The following is a 13,801-nucleotide window of genomic DNA, read 5'->3' on the forward strand; positions in this document are numbered from 1 at the left end:
GCCCGATGTTTAGTAATGAACATAATAAAATGGTACATGGAGAGTTAATCCGACCTGTGCCAATCCGACCTGTGACGCCTATGTGGCGTCATGGCAGGATCGCGTTCCTTTGAACGACACCATTGGTTTTACCATGTCGTGTAACAGAAAATGTGAAAAAAATTCAAAGTGCAATGAAATTGCAAAAAGAGTGCAAATCCCACAGTTATTTTTTGCTTGTTTTTTTTGCTAGGTTCATTAAATGCTAAGGCTGTGTGCACCCGTTGCGGATTTGATTGCAGATCCGCAGCGTTTTATGCCGCACTGAATTGCATCAAATCCGCAGTGTAGTGCACAACCAATGTAAGTCTATGGGAGCTGCAGACTTGTGCACATGCTGCGGAAAAAGCCGCACCGAAACGCAGCTTTTTTTTCTCGCAGCATGTCACTTCTTGTGTGTGGAACTGCAGCGTTTCTGCACCTTTAGACTTTCACTGAGTCGGGCACATCCGCAGCAAAACCGCAGATGTAAAAAAGATCTGCAGTTTAGATGCGGATGTGGGTCCTAGAAATGCTGCAGTTCGGGAGGAGGGAAGTGTGTTGGGCGGAATGTGGGCGGTGACGGTGTGCGTGTATGTGTGTGCTGGGTCTGCGGGCTGTTCGGATGTGTGCGGTGCTGTGCGGGACTGTTCAGGTGTGTGCTGGGTCTGCGGGCTGTTCGGATGTGTGCGGGGTCTGCGGGCTGTTCGGATGTGTGCGGGACTGTTCAGATGTGTGCGGCCCTGTGCAGGACTGTTCGGGTGTGTGCGGCGCTGTGCGGGTGTGTGCGGGACTGTTCAGGTGTGTGCGGGGCTGTGCAGGGGGTCTTTTGGGGTGTGTGTGCAATCATCATCCGATGGGACTACAAGTACACAGCATCCAATCTGCAGCTCATTCGGATGTAATCTGGACAGTGGACACACACCCTACGCTATCCATACATCTATCAATAGATATATCTATCCAGATATATCTATAGATAGATGTATGAATAGATAGATGTATGCATCTATAGATCTATCTATATGTAGATCTGTCTATCCATTTCATCTATCATCTATATGTCTATCTGTGTGTGTAATGGAGTGTGGGTTGGACAAATGTAAAAGAGGAGGTTGGACAATAATGATATCACAAATCTATTTTTTTTGTTCAATAATACATCTTTATTTAGCTTTCCAAAACGCAGAAAAAACGCGCAAAAACCGCACCAAAAGCGAATTAAAAAATGCATCAAAACCATGCAAAAAACTGCATAAAAAAGCATCAAAACTGCACAAAAAACGCATCAAAACTGCACCAAAAACTGCATCAAAACCGCGCCAAAATTGCATTAACACTGCACCAAAACCGCACCAAAAACTGCATCAAAACCGCACCAAAATTGCATCAACACTGCACCAAAAACTGCACCAAAAACTGCATCAAAACTGCACAAAAACCGCACCAAAAACTGCATCAAAACCGCACCAAAAACTCCATCAAAACCGCACCAAGAACTGCATCAAAACCGCACCAAAACTGCAAAACTGCACCAGGTTTTGATGCAGTTTTTGGTGCAGTTTTGATGCAGTTTTTGGTGCGGTTTATGCGCGGTTTTAATGCCGTTTTTGGAAATAAATAAATGGAAAATGTGCATGATTTGAATGGAAACATGCATGAAAAAACGGATTCCAAGGCCGGATTCATCATTTCACATCTCAGTTTCAAATGTTTTTTGCCGGATCCGTCGCTGTGCGTTTTTTCGCCGGACAGAAAAAACGTTCCTCTGTATGTGTTTTCCGTCCGGCGGAAACAGCTTTTTTGACGGATCTGGCAAAAAAAAGGATGAAACGTGTGGCCATCAGGCGCAATCCGGCGCTAATACAACTCTAAGAGAAAAAAACGGATCAGGCGGAAAAAAATGGATCCTTTTTTTCAAAACTCACCGGATTGTGCCTGATGGCAAAAACCTGATGTGAAAGCAGCCAAATATATGGATAGATACATCTATGTATCTATAGATATATCTATCTATAAATATATCTATGGATAGATATATCCATAGATATATAATAGAAAGGCTGATGTTTCTAAGGCAACTTTCACACTAGCGTCGTGCACTGCACATCGCAATGCGTCGTTGTGGAGAAAAACCGCATCCTGCAAAGTTGCCCGCAGGATGGCAGACGCGGTACTGAATAAGGTGCGCGTCTCTGACTGGGGAGCACACTGATAGAGCAGCATTAAAGGATGACAGTGCCAGTTCCCTCCCTAGCATCACTCCCCCCCCCAGTGATGCACTAATTAGAAGACCCTCGGCCGGCCAGTGGTCACTAGAGGGGAGGGGTCCTACGGCCACTCCTACAGGGGTTAAATCCAGGTGTCCGGCCGGGAACTTTCTCTTTTCCTCCCGGCGGACACCTGGAAGCTTTTGTCCCACCCTCCCTCCCTTTTAAAGGCTAATAGCGATACTAACCTGCGGGATAATGTAAATTTTTGTTTTTAATTTCTAGTGTGATATTAAAAAAAAAAAAAAAAAGGGGGTATATATACGTATGCTGAGATGACTAACTTAGTAATCTTTATTAAGTCACAGCGGAAGAAGCGGAGGAGGGCAAAGGTCGTAACCGCTCGTTGGGCCAATTCCGTCGATCACGGACAGGAGCTCGGCGCGAGCGCCCGTTACGATATGTAATTGCCTTTCTCTGCTTATTTAATTAATAAACTATGACCGACCTGTTCAACCCACCTAGGACTGTGTGTGTGTGTTTCATTACGGGATTGATGGGAGGGGGGAAGGCACTGGTTACGACACTCAGGTCTCCACAGTCTGCGTTTTTTTCTCCATAGACTTTTATTAGCGACGCATTGCCACACTTCGCAACCGCCGGCACAAAAAAGTTACATGTAACATTTTTTTCTGCGTCTAGTCCGCCATTTTTGACCGTGCATGCGCGGGCGAAACGCAGCCCCCTCCTCCCCGGACCTTGCAATGGGACAGCGGAAGCGTCTTAAGACTGGACCAGTATGCGTCGGTACGTCGGGCCGACGCAGTGCGACAGCCCCTTACCGACGCTAGTGTGAAAGCAGCCTAAGGCTACTTTCACACTTGCGTTTTTAGCAAACCTTCTTTTTGGGGAAAAAAACGGATCCTGCAAATGTGCTCGCAGGATGCGTTTTTTACACATAGACTTGTATTAGTGACCGATCGCGACAGATGGCCACACGTTGCGTCCGTCATGCAACGGATGTGTCGTGTTTTGGCGGACCGTTGGGACGAAAAAACGTTCAAGTGAAAGTTTTTTTTATCTGTCGCGTCCGCCATTTTCTACCGTGCATGCATGGCCAAAACTACGCCCCCTCCTCCCTGGACATCATAATGGGCAGCGGATGCATTGAAAAACTGCATCCGCTGCCTACAACGTGCAGAAATTTCACAACGTGCGTCAGTACGTAGGCCCGACGCATAGCGACGGACCCGTACCGATGCAAGGGTGAAATAGGCCTTTATGAGCATTTAATTTAAAAAAAAAATGGAAAAAAACGGCGTGGGCTCCCGTGCAATTTTCTGCGCCAGAGGGGGAAAGCCGTCGGCCAGGGGCCAATATTTGTAGCCTGCTATGAATATCAGCCCACAGCTGTCTGCGTAGCCTTTACTGGCTATTAAAATAGGGGGACCCCCCAAAAAATGACTTGGAGTCCCCCTATATTTTATAGCCAGAAAGGCTACGCAGACAGCTGCAGGCTGATATTCATAGCCTAGAGAGGGGCCATGGATATTGGTCCCCCCCCGGCTACAAATACCAGTCCGCAGCCGCCCCGGAAATGGCGCATCTGTAAGATGCGCCAATTCTGGCACTTAGCCCCTCTCTTCCCACTCCCGTGTAGCGGTGGGATATGGGGTAATAAGGGGTTAATGTCCCCTTGCTATTGTAAGGTGACATTAAGCCGGGTTAATAACGGAGAGGCGTCAATAAGACGCCTATCCATTAGTAATCCAATACTAATAAAGGGTTAATAAAACACGCACACATTAGGAAAAAGTATTTTAATATTCTTCATTTCACCATACTTACCATACTTCAGCGCCTGCAAAAAATGTAAAATAATAAACCGTATACTACCTGTCCGCCGTAGTCCAATTAATAACGAGTGTCCCACGACGATCTACCCTATAGAACAGTGACATCGGGTGATGTCACTGCTCTATAGGACCCTCAGTGACACACTGACAGGAGACAATGGCTCCTGCAGTGCATCACTGAGAGGTTACCTTAGGACAAAGTCTCACTTTATGGTAATTGCTGCCTGGGAAAATTTCTCAACAGCAATGGCATAAAGTGAGACTAGGGACTATTTTCTCACAGGGGCATAGGAATACATTGTGGGGAATACATTGTGGAAGGATACCTTCCATCATTGTGTTCCTGGAGCCCCTGGAGAGCAGTCGCATCAGCAGATGCTCCTGCTCTCCATGGGAGATCGTCAAGGGACACTCGTTTTAATTGGATTTCTGCGGATCAGGGAGTATATTGGTTGTTTATTATTTTAATATTTTTTACAGATGACACTGGCTTCGGGGATCAAGGTGACAAGTGATGGTGAGTATGTAATCTATGTTACATGTACTGTATGTCTGTATGTATGTTGTATGTATGTACATACTGTATGTGGCATGTTGCATGTCACATGTTGCATGTCATTGCATGTCGCATGCAGCATGACGCATGTCGCAATGCGTCACATGGTGCATGTCATCGCATTGTGCATGTCATATGTTGCATGTCGCCTGTTGCATGTTGTCGCATGGTGCATGTTGTCGCCTGTTGCATGTTGTCGAATGGTGCATGTCGTCGCATGGTGCATGTTGTCGCATGGTGCATGTCGTCGCACGGTGCATGTTGTCGCATGGTGCATGTCGTCGCACGGTGCATGTCGTCACATGGTGCATGTCGTCACATGGTGCATGTCATCGCATGGTGCATGTCGTCGCATGGTGCATGTCGTCGCATTGGTGCATGTCGTCGCAGGGTGCATGTTGTCACATGGTGCATGTCGTCGCATGGTGCATGTCGTCGCATGGTGCATGTCATATGGTGCATGTCATCGCATGGTGCATGTCATCGCATGGTGCATGTCATATGTTGCATGGTGCATGTCATATGTTGCATGTCATGTCGTTGCATGGTGCAAGTCGTCACATGGTGCATGTCGCATGTTACATGTCGCGTGTTCCATGTCGCGTGTCCCATGTCGCGTGTCCCATGTCCCATGTTGTCACATGTTGCGTGTTATATGTTGCTTGTCATTTTTTATTTTGTCATTTTTATTTTGAACAAAAAAATGGTCAATTGTGAAGTTATAAGCATTATCAGCTTATTACATGAAATCAAACAGTTTTCAAGTGAAAACTTAATTCTAGGTGATGTTACATTTGCACATAGGACCCCTTGTTCGAAAGAAGCATCTGAACTCTCTTGTCCATTGAATTTGTCAGTTTTTGGATGGTTTCTGCTTCAATTGTTTTGCATGTGGACAAAATACCCTCCCAGAGCTGTTGCTTAGATGTGAACTGCCTCCTGCCATCATAGACACTCCTTTTGATGATGCTCCAGAGGTTCTCAATGGGGTTGAGGTCAGGGGAAGATGGTGGCCACACCATAAGTTTGTCCTCTTTTATGCCCATAGCAGCCAGAGATGCAGATGTGTTTTTTGCAGCATGAGACGGTGCATTATCATGCATGAAAATGGTCTTGCTGCGGAAAGCACGGTTCTTCCTCTTGAACCATGGCAGGAAGTGTTGTTTTAGAAACTCCACATAGATTATGGAGTTCATCTTTACCCATTCAGGGATCATAAAGGGGCCGACAATCTCTCTCCCCATGATTCCAGCCCAAAACATGACTCCACCTCCTCCTTGTTGGCGCCTTAGCCGTGTTTTCATGGGGTGTCCATCAACCAGGCATCCTCCACTCTATCCGGACCATCGAGCGTTGCACGGCACTCATCGGTGAACAAAACAGTTTGGAAGTCAGTCTTCATGTATCGTTTGGCCCACTGGAGTCGTTTCTGCTTGTGTGCAGTGGATAAAAGTGGTCAACAGGATGGCTTACGCACAGCTGCAAACCTCTGAAGGACCCTGCATCTTGTTCTGGGGATGTTGGAGGCACCAGCAGCTTCAAAAACTTGTCTGCTGCTATGACAAGGCATTTTTGCAGCTGCTCTTTTAACCTTATGCAATTGCCTGTTGGAAAGAGTCCTCAATTTTTTCTTATCAGCACGCACACATGTGTGCTGGGAATCAGCTACATACTACTTGATTGTGCGATGATCACGATGACGTGTCTTGGCAATGTTGATTGTAGTCATGCCTTGACCTAAATACTCCATAATTTGTTGCTTCTCAGCAGCCGACACATCCTTTTTCTTTCCCATTTTGGCAAAAAATGTAGGCTGCTTAATAATGTGGAACAGCCTTCTTAAGTAGTCTTGCCTTTATTTGGACACACCTGCCAAACTAATTTGCACAGGTATCTGCAATTGCTTACCTGCAATTGCTTTCAGTGATATAAAGAGCCCTGACACACATCACCATCAATGAGTTTAAATGACAAAAAAATTCTAACCTTATCACTCCTATATGCTTTGTGCATAATAATTTGGAACACAGTGTAGAGGGGCATCCAGGGGGCTGTTGTGAGGGGGCATGGGGTATGTAGAGGGGTATCCAGGGGGCTGGTGTGTGGGGGACATTGGGGTATGTAGAGGGGGCATGGGGCATCCAGAGTGCTGTGTGGGTAGTGTGAGGAGGCATGGGGTATGTAGAGGGGCATCCAGGGGACTGTGTGAGGGGGGCATGGGGTATGTGGGTGAGGGGGAATGGGGCATCCAGGTGGCCTTGTGGCTGTTGAGGGGGCATGGACTTTGTAGGTGAGGGGGCATCCAGGGGCTGTGTTTCATAGTGTCAGGGGGCTGGCGTGAGGGGGGGCATTCAGGGGGCTGTGTTGCATAGTGTTGGGGGGGCATGTGGTATGTAGGTGAGGGGGCATCCAGGGGGTTTTGTGACTGTTGTGAGGGGGCATGGGACATCCAGGGGGCTGTGTTGCATGGTGTGAGGGGGGCATCCAGTGGGCTGTGTTGCATAGTGTGAGGGGGCATAGGGTATGTAGGTGATGGGGCATCCAGGGGCCTTGTGGCTGTTGTGAGGGGGCATGGGGCATTCAGGGTGTTTTGTGGATGGTGTGAGGGGGCATGGGGTATGTAGAGGGGCATCCAGGGGGCATGGGGTATGTAGAGGGGCATCCAAGGGGCTGGTGTGAGGGGGCATGGGGTATGTAGATGGGGCATCCAGGGGGCGGGTGTGAGGGGGTATGTAGATGGCATCCAGGGGGCTGTGTTGCATAGTGTGGGGGGGTATGTAGAGGGGCATCCAGGGGGCTGGTGTGAGGGGGCATGCATCACTGCTCCACCACCGCAACCCCCCTCAGTAAGTTTTTTTTTTAAGGTTCAGATTATAAGATGCACCCTGTTTTCGCACCAATTTGGGGGGGGAAAGTGTGCGTTAGGGTATGTACACACATTACAGATTTGCCTGTGGAATTTTCTGTGCAGATTCTGCATCTCTTGGCAGAAAAATCCGTTCAGATTTGATGTTGATTTTTATGCGGCTTTGTGTGCGTTTTTGTAAGCTAAATAAAGATCTATTATTTAACCAAAAAAATAAAGAATTGTGATCTCATTTCTCGTTCAACCTTTTCCTTTATATACTCCATTGAAGAATAATGTTTACACACACACATAGATAATAGATAAATCTATAGATAGATATATAGATAATACCAAGCCCGATGTTTAGTAATGAACATAATAAAATGGTACATGGAGAGTTAATCCGACCTGTGCCAATCCGACCTGTGACGCCTATGTGGCGTCATGGCAGGATCGCGTTCCTGCAGATCGGGTGAAAGGGTTAACTGAAAATTGGTGAAATATTACAATCCAGCCATGGCCTATGCTGCAATATCATCGGCCACGGTTGGAGACCCCGATCTGCCCCTCCACCGACTGACAGCGGCAATCCGCAGCCATTAGTCTTCTCCTCTCTGCCAGCACCCCCCCTTGCTGTCCGATCCCATCCCCCATACTTACCAAGTCCAGGTGTCCGTCCCTCTTCTCCATGGGCGCCACCATCTTCCAAAATGGCGGGCACATGCGCAGTGTGCTCGCCGAATCGGCCGGCAGATTCATTCCAGGTACATTTTGATCACTGTGATAGATTGTATCACAGTGATCAAAATTAAAAAAAATAGTAAATAAACTCCCTCCCCACTTTATCACCCCCATAAGTAGGAAAATAATAAAATAAAGAACATTTATTTTTCCACTAGGGTTAGGGCTGCAATTAGGGTTAGAATTAGGGTTGGGGTTAGAATTAGGCTCTGTGCACACGGTGTGGATTGGCCGCTGCGGATTCGTAGCAGTTTTCCATCATGTTTACAGTACCATGTAAACCTATGGAAAACCAAATCCGCTGTGCCCATGGTGCGGAAAATACCACGTGGAAACACTGCATTGTATTTTCTGCAGCATGTCAATTCTTTGTGCGGATTCTGCAGCGTTTTATACCTGTTCCTCAATAGGAATCCGCGGGTGAAATCCGCACAGAAAAAATTGTAAATCCGCAAGTAAAATGCAATGCGTTTTGCCTGCGGATTTTCCAAAAACTGCGGAAAAATCTGCACACGAAACCGCAACGTGGGCACTTAGCGTTAGGGTTGGAATTAAGGTTAGGGTTAGGCTTGTGGTTAGAGTTAGGGGTGTGTTGGGGTTAGGGTTAGGCTTGTGGTTAGGGTTATGGTTGGTAATAGGGTTAGGGGTGTATTGGGGTTTGGGTTATGGTTGGCATTAGGCTTAGGGGTGTGTTAGGTTTGGAATTAGGGTTACGGGTGTGTTGGGGTTAGTGTTGTAGTTACAATTGACGGGTTTCCACTGTTTAGGCACATCAGGGGCTCTCCAAACGCGACATGGTGCCACCATTGATTCCAGCCAATCTTGCATTCAAAAAGTCAAATGGTGCTCCCTCCCTTCCGAGCCCCGACGTGCGCCCAAACAGTGGTTCACCCAAACATAGGGCATAAGTGTACTCAGGAACAATTGCACAACCACTTTGGGGGTCTAATTTCTCCTGTTACCCTTGGGAAACTAAAAAAATGTGGACTAAAATTATTTTTGTGGGGAAAAAAATTATTTTGTATTTTCACGGCTCTGCGTTATAAACTGTAGTGAAACACTTTGGGCTTCATAGTGCTCTCCACGCATCTAGATAAGCTCTTTGGGGGGTCTAGTTTTCAAAATGGGGTCACTTGTGGGGGGTTTCTACTGTTTAGGTACATCAGGAGCTCTGCAATTCTGCATTGAAAAAGTCAAACGGCGCTCCTTCTCTTCCAAGCTCTGCCGTGCGCCCAAACAGCGGTTTACCCCCACATATAGGGTATCGACGTACTCAGGAGAAATTGCACAACTACTTTCGTGGTCTAATTTCTCCTCTTACCCTTGTGAAAATAAGAATTTGTGGGCGAAAAGATCATTTTTGTGTAAAAAATACGATTTTTTATTTTCACGGCTCTGCGTTATAAACTTCTGTGAAGCACTTGGGAGTTCAAAGTACTCATCACACATCTAGATAAGTTCCTTGGTGGGTCTAGTTTCCAAAATGGGGTCACTTGTGGGGGGTTTCTACTGTTTAGGCACATCAGGGGCTTTGCAAACGTAACATGACGCCCGCAGACCATTCCATCAAAAGTCTGCATTCCAAAACGTCACTACTTCCCTTCTGAGCCCCGACGTGTGCCCAAACAATGGTTTCTCCCCACATATGGGGTAACAGCGTACTCAGGACAAACTGGACAACAAAGATTGGGGTCCAGTTTCTCCTGTTACTCTTGTGAAAATAAAAAATTGCTGGCTAAAATATAATTTTTGAGGAAAGAAAAATTATTTTTTATTTTTACGGCTCTTTGTTATAAACTTCTGTGAAGCACTTGGGGGTTTAAAGAGGTAACCGCACATCTAGATTAGTTCCATGGGAGGTCTAGTTTCCAAAATGGGGTCACGTGTAGGGGAGCTCCAATGTTTAGGCACACAGGGGCTCTCCAAACGCAACATGCTGTCCGCTAACGATTGGAGCCAATTTTTCATTCAAAAAGTCAAATGGCGCTTCCGAGCCCTGCCGTGTGCCCAAACAGTGGTTTACCCCCACATGTGAGGTATCAGTGTACTAAGGAGAAATTGCCCAATAAATTTTAGTATCCATTTTATCCTGTTGCCAATGTGAAAATCAAAAAATTGAGGCTAAAAGAATTTTTTTGTGAAAAAAAAGTACTTTTTCATTTTTACAGATCAATTTGTGAAGCACCTGGGGGTTCAAAGTGCTCAGCTTTGCATCTAGATAAGTTCCTTGGGGGGGTCTAGCTTCCAAACTGGGGTCACTTGTGGGGGAGCTCCAATGTTTAGGCACACAGGGGTTCTCCAAACGCAACATGGTGTCCGCTAAAGATTGGAGCCAATTTTTCATTGAAAAAGTCAAATGGCGCTCCTTCCCTTCCGAGCCCTGTCGTGCACCCAAACAGTGGTTTCCCCCCACATATGGGGTATCTGCGTACTCAGGACAAATTGTACAATAGCTTTTGGGATCCAGTTTCTCTTTTTACCCTTGGGAAAATAAAAAAATTGTTGCTTACAGATCATTTTTGTGACTAAAAAGTTAAATGTTAATTTTTTCCTTCCATGTTGCTTCTGCTGCTGTGAAGCACCTGAAGGGTTAATAGACTTCTTGAATGTGGTTTTGAGCACCTTGAGGGGTGCAGTTTTTAGAATGGTGTCACTTTTGGGTATTTTCAGCCATATATACCCCTCAAACTGACTTCAAATGTGAGGTGGTCCCTAAAAAAATGGTTTTGTAAATTTCGTTGTAAAATGAGAAATCGCTGGTCAAATTTTAACCCTTATAACTTTCTAGCAAAAAAAAATTTTGTTTCCAAAATTGTGCTGATGTAAAGTAGACATATGGGTAATGTTATTTATTAACTATTTTGTGTCACATAAGTGTTATGACCCCAATGGCAGAGGGTCTCAGAAACAATTACTAAGTCTGCAAACACAAAAAAACAGCTCATAGGGCAGTGGTAACTGAGCTGACATATATCTAATCCTAGCACCACAAATAGCAGCAGCCGGGGAACGTGCCTACGTTGGTTCTAGACGTCTCGCGCCAGCCGGAGAACTAACTAACCCTAGAAGGGAAAAGAAAGACCTTTCTTGCCTCCAGAGAAAAGACCCCAAAAGTTGGATACAAGCCCCCAACAAATAATAACGGTGAGGTAAGAGGAAAAGACAAACGTAAGAATGAGCTAGGTATTTAGCAAAGAGAGGCCCACTAGCTAATAGCAGAATATAGTAAGATGACTTATATGGTCAGCAAAAACCCTATCAAAATATCCACGCTGGATATTCAAGAACCCCCGAACCGTCTAACGGCCCGGGGGGAGAACACCAGCCCCCCTAGAGCTTCCAGCAAAGTCAGGAATCACATTTAGTACAAGCTGGACAAAAATAAGAGCAAAGCAATAACCAAAAAACAAAGAAGCAGGACTTAGCTTAATTTAGCACGAACCAGGACAGCAGACAGGAGCAAACAGAAAGGATCTGATTACAACGATGCCAGGCACTGGACTAAGGATCCAGGAAGTTTATATAGCAAAACCCCTGGGCTAACGACCCAGGTGGGTGCCAAACTGAGGAAAGACAATCCCAGAGTCATATCACTAGTAACCACAAGAGGGAGCCAAAAGGTCTAATTCACAACAGTACCCCCCCCTTAAGGAGGGGTCACCGAACCCTCACCAAGACCACCAGGGCGATCAGGATGAGCAGCGTGAAAGGCACGAACTAAATCGGCCGCATGCACATCAGAAGCAACCACCCAGGAATTATCCTCCAGACCATAGCCCTTCCACTTGACCAGATACTGAAGCCTCCGTCTGGAGAGACGAGAATCCAAGATTTTCTCCACCACGTACTCCAACTCGCCCTCAACCAACACCGGAGCAGGAGGCTCAACAGAAGGAACCACAGGTACAACGTACCGCCGCAACAAAGACCTATGGAACACGTTGTGAATGGCAAACGACACCGGAAGATCCAAGCGAAAGGACACAGGATTAAGGATTTCCAATATCTTGTAAGGACCGATGAAGCGAGGCTTAAATTTAGGAGAGGAGACCTTCATAGGAACAAATCGAGAAGACAGCCATACCAAATCCCCAACACGAAGTCGGGGACCCACACCGCGGCGGCGGTTGGCAAAACGCTGAGCCTTCTCCTGTGACAACTTTAAGTTGTCCACCACATGATTCCAGATCTGCTGCAACCTATCCACCACAGAATCTACCCCAGGACAGTCAGAAGGCTCCACATGTCCCGAGGAAAAACGAGGATGGAAACCAGAGTTGCAGAAAAATGGCGAAACCAAAGTAGCGGAACTAGCCCGATTATTAAGGGCAAACTCAGCCAACGGCAAGAAGGTCACCCAATCATCCTGATCTGCCGAAACAAAACACCTCAAATAAGCATCCAGAGTCTGATTAGTTCGCTCCGTTTGTCCATTAGTCTGAGGATGAAAGGCAGACGAAAACGACAAATCAATGCCCATCCTAGCACAAAAGGATCGCCAGAACCTGGAAACAAACTGGGATCCTCTGTCAGACACAATATTCTCAGGAATGCCGTGTAAACGAACCACATTCTGAAAGAACACAGGAACCAAATTGGAAGAGGAAGGCAGCTTAGGCAAAGGCACCAAATGGACCATTTTAGAAAAGCGATCACATACCACCCAGATGACAGACATGCCCTGAGACACCGGGAGATCTGAAATGAAATCCATGGAAATGTGTGTCCAAGGCCTCTTCGGGACAGGCAAGGGCAAGAGCAACCCGCTGGCACGAGAACAGCAAGGCTTAGCTCGAGCACAAGTCCCACAGGACTGCACAAATGACCGCACATCCCGTGACAAGGAAGGCCACCAAAAGGACCTAGCCACCAGATCTCTGGTGCCAAAAATTCCCGGATGTCCTGCCAACACCGAGGAATGAACCTCGGAAATGACTCTGCTGGTCCACTTATCAGGAACAAACAGTCTGTCAGGTGGACAACAGTCAGGTCTACCAGCCTGAAATCTCTGCAACACACGTCGCAAATCAGGAGAAATGGCCGACAAGATAACTCCCTCTTTAAGAATACCAACTGGTTCTGCGACTCCAGGAGAGTCAGGCACAAAGCTCCTTGAAAGAGCATCAGCCTTCACATTCTTTGAACCTGGTAAATACGAGACCACAAAGTCAAAACAGGAGAAAAACAATGACCAGCGGGCCTGTCTAGGATTCAGGCGTTTAGCAGACTCGAGATACATCAAATTTTTGTGATCAGTCAAGACCACCACACGATGCTTAGAACCCTCGAGCCAATGACGCCACTCCTCAAATGCCCACTTCATGGCCAGCAACTCCCGATTGCCAACATCATAATTCCGCTCAGCAGGCGAAAACTTCCTAGAGAAGAAAGCACATGGTCTCATTACCGAGCAACCAGGGCCTCTCTGCGACAAAATGGCCCCTGCCCCAATCTCAGAAGCATCCACTTCGACCTGAAAGGGAAGTGAGACATCAGGCTGACACAAAACAGGCGCCGAAGTAAACCGGCGCTTCAACTCTTGGAACGCCTCCACGGCTGCAGGAGCCCAGTT

At 46.7% G+C, this 13,801-nt stretch overlaps 1 protein-coding gene across 2 annotated transcripts in view; it reads right to left on the bottom strand.

The window, feature by feature from the left end:
* Positions 1–13,801, bottom strand: part of FOXRED2 (FAD dependent oxidoreductase domain containing 2) — a 548,573-nt gene that overhangs the window by 8,607 nt on the left and 526,165 nt on the right. The gene's annotated exons all lie outside the window — the stretch shown is intronic.

This window comes from Ranitomeya variabilis, chromosome 8 (genome assembly GCF_051348905.1).
Source record: "Ranitomeya variabilis isolate aRanVar5 chromosome 8, aRanVar5.hap1, whole genome shotgun sequence".
Taxonomy (NCBI): domain Eukaryota; kingdom Metazoa; phylum Chordata; class Amphibia; order Anura; family Dendrobatidae; genus Ranitomeya; species Ranitomeya variabilis.